Raw genomic sequence first — 6,000 nt, 5'->3', positions numbered from 1 at the left:
GCGCCATATACCAGCACGGGCATGATGAGTGACTTATAGAGTGTGGTTTTCGTACGTCGAGAGAGGACTTTACTTCTCAATTGCCTACTTAGTCCAAAGTAAGTAGCACTTGTTGGCGAGAGTGATTCTCCGTTGGATTCTCCAAGAGCCGCCTCATCGGGCGTGGGTGCTGACTGTTTATTTGACCAGACCCATTATTGTTTTAGATTGCTGTTCTTTATTATCAAAGGACCAACATTGTTCGCTTGCTTTGAAACCGGCCACGGTGTAGAATACCAAACGTATAGAGAAGCATGCTTTAAACTGGGCTTAGTTGAGAATGATCAGCAGTGAAACACAACTCTGGCAGAAGCTGCACTCACGTGTTATCCAAACAGATAAATATGAACGCCGCATCGAGAACTGCATTGTGGAAACCGCGGTGAAGACATTCTAAGGCAAGCACGTGTCACCTCCAAATGAGGGGCAACAACTGCATGAATATACAAAGGAGATTGTTAAGAGATGCTCTATTCTACCTATGTTTATAAGTTGACAAAATTCCAGGTGTATATCTCTTATAGTAAAAAAGTAACGAATTTTATATAGTGAGTTCTTAGAAAGCTTAAATTTCTATACGAAATTTCTGGCCTGGGCTACATTGAACATTTTAGTTATTTCTAAGATACCTATTTTTTTTGTCATCCACGCTTTGCACTAGGGATGTTGCGAATGTGGAATTTTAGACATCCGCGGATGCGGATGCGAATGCGGATGTCATGTATTTTTAAGAAATAATTTAGGTGGGTAAATTAGGTGACTTAGGTAAACAAAAATGGAAAGGTTAGTAATTTTTAATAATCTGCCTTATCCTAAGTTTCGCCCGAAAATTTGTTTCCGCCCATAGTAAATACATGAAAACCAAAAGTGAAAAGTGAACCGGTTCGGGAAAAATTAAACTCGTGAGAAGACTGAATGTTTTTTTATAGTACTTGAATTTAAAAATTGGAACATTATATTTAATAAAAACTTTTTAAAGTGTCGTAAATCGAACCTGCGCCACTTTATAACTACTCGCTGTAGGCGACAAACTTGAAAAACTTGAAACTTGACAAAATTGTAAATTCATTTCGATTGACACTGCACCAGTTGAGAGGACTTTCAGTTATATTTATATATTTTTATTACGGTGCAATAATTACTGAGAATTTCATCGGGGCCGCAAATGTCGGCTGTATCCTCCTGACTTTCATCTTCACAATCTAGCATCATATTTTTATTTATACACTAATACTAAAGAAATTCATATAAATACATACCTGACCCAAGGTTTGTTCTATGGTTATTAATTAACACTTTTTATTGAAATATTTTTTCAATATGTGGCTTTCCTCGTTTAGACATTTCAGTTTTAAAGCTATTTAAGTCCTCTTTCATTTGATACCAAACTTGTTTAATTTGGATAAGCGATTTGTTTATTATCCGGAAAGTACTTTTATTTCGGAATAAAAATATTTGGCCAAGTTTAACTCGTAAAAAATATTCGCAACAACCCTGTTTTTCACCCTACTCTTTTCTCCTTTGCTTCTCTTTTTCATTAACAGAGCTAATCTCCACCACTTTTAATATTGTGCGACAATGTTTTCAGCGCGAAGAATAATAGAGTTACTATGTACGTTGGGCCGTGTATATGCCACACAGTGTTCTATTAAAAAAAAAAACATGGCAAAATCAAACCAGAAGAGATAGAGAAATAAACGTAACGGTGTTTTAAAGCATTTGAGATAGGGGATTCAGGGCAAATAGTCTCGTTTGCTAGAATAATTACCTTGGCCTTTAAAAAATAGATGAACTAAATTTTGTATTTTTTTGGCCCGAAACCAATATGCAATGGAGTTTTTAAAAAGTTTTAAAACCATATTTTTGCTGTTCGTACATCATTTCATCATTTCCTTTGTCGCAAGAATCGAAAAGACTTTCATTTAATGTTTTTTTTTTAAGGTTATTACAATCTGTTTTTAGATAAAAAAAGACAAAAAATAAAAAATTTTACTTTTGAGTCATTTTCAAGGTCTGATTAAATCAAAAACCACCTTGCCCTCAAGGCCGACCTTTAATAGAAAAATCTTAGGATGTTTATTCTTTTGACTTAATATTCAAAAGCAATGGGCGTATTCGCGTATACATACACACTCTGTTTGAGAAATTTCATTCAAGCGCACGACTTGTTCGCACGCACACAGTGACATCAATTGCAAGCACACTACAAAAATGCTCTGCCGAGGCTGCCCACCTGTGATATAAAGTGCTGTGGAGGAAGAGCATGGGCTAAGCATAAAATCTTCGTCAGTAGCTTCTCTATGACAGTTTTGTTGTTCTTCGCTGAGGGAAGTTATCAACATGGTATTGAAAAATACCATAACTTGAGATTGGAGCTTTTTATGCACTATTTAAATTATTTAATTTTAGTTATTCGTGCGCTTATAGGCGTTATTTTACTATTCATTTTGTAAAACTCGTTCAGCTACAACACCATTTGCTCACCTCAAATTGACAGCTATGTCGGATTCTGGCATACCACCATTACGAATTACGAAAGTGGCCTACGATTTTCGAAATTACGATACGAAAAGGCGGATTACAGCATACCGATATTCCGATTCGTAGCCAAATCGAGCAAAAAGTTAAAAGCAGCTTTTTGACATAACTCTCAATGGGATATCTGTAAAAAAGCCTGCTTTTAACTTTAGAGTCGACTTTATTTTGACTATAACTACGGGCCAAAATGTGGATTGGCAGAGCACCTGAATTTATCTCTGGCGTAGCAACCAGCGCCGGGTACTGCTAGTTCCCTATAAAGTTTGATTTATATGGTTTTGGTTAGCGCATAAATAATACATTTATTAAGAAATAACAAAAAAAAACATTGTAAATATAAAAAAGCACCACTGGTCTAAGTTTTGCAAAACCCTTGCACGGTGCACGGATTGCACGCTACAACCAGTTTTCCTTTGAGCAAACTTTACAAAGGTTTTGCTAGACTTATCCCCGGTTGCACCAATCAAAATGACACAATTTTGTTCGCAAAATTTATAATTTGTAACCTTAACAGTCTGATAAATTTTAAATTTGATTGAGGAAAATTAGGATTAGGGTTTAAACTTCCAGTGTATATAAAACAGCATAATATTCGTGGGGTATTACAATTTTTGATGTTGGTTTTGTGTTGCATAAGAACTTGTTTCACACATACATTGACACGGTTGCATAACGGAATTACTTAAATTTGTAATATTTATATGTCGGTTTTTTTTTCTCCCAACATTTTAACCATCTAAAGTATTTTGGGCGAATTCAAAAAATGCACGCAAATAGTATTTCTTTTATGTCAGTTGACGTCAATCGAAAACACCAACTGAGGCTAAGTGGTTCTTTCCTTCGCAGAGGAATCCTTCTTCCTCTGCAGTCTCCAGCGGCTACTATGTCGTTGTGAAGCGCATAGAGCTTATCGGTCTATTGTCTGGGGTAACCGCCATCGTCTACGTAAATCTTCAGCAGAACTTTTCTCTTGAATACTGCAAGGGCCGGCACGTCGTATATTGCCATTGTCCACGCTCCTTTGACAGCAAATGGATTCTTATTTGCCATTGCCTACCGAGAGGCGACAGCTGTTAGTGCGGGCCTCTAACCGCTTTCAACAGTGTCGTGTGTACCGAGGCGCGAATGCGGTTAATGTTTATTTGACGGCAGGAAGTACTCCGTCTTCTTTCATCTCTAGGTCCATTAGTTTGCCTTCATATCCAACATGAAAAAACAAACATTGCGGTTGTTGAAGCTAATGACGTCGATATCATTGGCACACGCCATAATTTAAAAAATATTCCTGGACGATTTGTTCTGCAACTCTTATCTTGTTCGTCATCAGTTTAAAGATCGCACGATACCACGTTTGTTATCAGCCGAATCCTTACACCCCCATGCTAATTTCGCATGGATACCTAATTCAGACACCGCATCGTACAGGCTTTGCGTGCCATGAAAGCGGGCTTTGAAATGGACAAAAATATGCTTTCGATTATTTTCCCGCGGTTGCTTTCCGACTTTGGTGATTACTTGGTCTATAGTCTACACCTTTTGGACTCTAAAGCCACACTGATATGGTTCAATAAGTTTACGATGGTCCAGCTTTTCACACAATACGCTCGATAAGACCTTGAAGGCGTAGTTGGTACAAAGGAAATAAGTACTTTTCTTGTGAATTGGCAGAGCACATGAATCGGTCAGCGGACATGCCGTCATGTTTGGTTCTCGAATCCTACGCACGAAGGCATTCAATTCCGAAACATTTTAACAATCCCGAGATTTCGGGATACGAAAAAATTCTTATACCGGGATTGCAGGATTTTTCGGGATTTCGACCTTATCAAAATTTTTAAGTCGGGACGTATAAGTGTCCCGATTTTTCATATTTTTACCGATTAAATCCCGATTTTCAGTGTTTTCTTTATTAATTTAACAAGAGTCTTCCTGTACTCTGACCCAAAAACAATTTTTCGTACAAACGTGGCCGCACTTTCGTTATCACAAGGAACATAGAATATAGGGAGCCACAAGCATAGCCATGATGTTCTTTGGTTATGTTTTGTTCTGTCAAACTGGCACTCCTGCTATATTGCAGTCATCATTCTTGTAAAAAGGTTTTTTAAAGGTTTTTATTGTTATTTGTTAAGTTTTGTTTAGGTTTTTTTTTAATGAAACGATTCTAACTTGAATTTAGTGAAATTATAAAAAATAATACTAATTCCCTCAGAAAATCCATGGTTATGAAAAATATAAGCTGTATATACCATGGCGAAAATATATGTAAATAGGGAAGATGCATTTTAGCCTTCTTGGTTATTCCCCTTTCGATTATTTAATGTTTAGTTTTTTTTTTAATGGAAGTGTAGCGCGTTATAAAACAAAAATCATGTAGATCGAACTTTGTACAAAAATTAACAAAATTCGACAAAGGTTCATCAAAACTTTGAGCTTTTTAATTAGATGTCTTAGAAACATTCTGAGTATGCTTGCCAGCGGTTTTTGGTTAAGGTGTTGCTCATTTTTGCCATAAAAAAAATCTCGAACATACTTTGTATGGAAGAGAATGCGCGAACAAAAAAATTCCAAAAATCAACGGGAAGTCCCCGCTACTTCGAAATTGCACTTTGTTACACTAAAATTTAATGGCTACAAACAAAGTTTATAACTTTGAGCAACATTTCTAAAAAATTTGAAAATATTATTTACATGGTTTTTCTAGATAGTAAGTAATATTTTTATAAAAAATAAACATTCTTTTAAGAAAACTTCCTAAAGTTTTTTCCCTATTCAAATTCTCGCCACCGTATATATTTTGTGGGGCCCCTTGCTGCTCAAAGCGAGTTGTCTCCATAGCACACCAGAGTGCGCTTGAGTAACTCGACACAAACACAACGGCATCACAACGCAATACAATAGACAACACCACAGACACAACATACCTCACCACCGACACAACCGCACCACCACCCACACGCTGCCGCCAAAAACTCCTAGTTGCTCCGACAATCTGCACGGTGTGGGAGTCCCAATGAGAGTCCTATCGTCGATAACTCTCCTTTCCCCGGTAGCGAAGGCACTTGAGGCCCTTCTACTCCCGCACTACACAAACCACCTGACCCCAGCGAGGTATCAGCATGGGTTCGGTAAGTGCACAGCACAACAACAGCACTTAACGCCATGAACACCCAGATAACCCGTGGCCTTAACCGAAACCGCCCCTGTGAGAGAACCATTCTAGTAGCGCTGGACCTGTCTAAGGCGTTCGACACTGTCAGCCATTCAACGCTACTAGAAGACATAGAGTCCTCCTCTCTCCCACAAGGACTCAAACGGTGGTCGGCGAATTATCTGTGTGGTCGTCACTCGTCAGTAACCATTAGAGACAAATCGAGAAAACCGAGGAAAATAAAACAGGGGGTTCCGCAGGGTGGTATCCTT

The sequence above is a fragment of the Rhagoletis pomonella genome, unplaced genomic scaffold (assembly GCF_013731165.1).
Source record: "Rhagoletis pomonella isolate Grant_MI unplaced genomic scaffold, Rhpom_1.0 Rhpom_scaffold_00009, whole genome shotgun sequence".
Taxonomy (NCBI): Eukaryota; Metazoa; Arthropoda; class Insecta; order Diptera; family Tephritidae; genus Rhagoletis; species Rhagoletis pomonella.
This window is presented reverse-complemented; position numbering follows the sequence as displayed.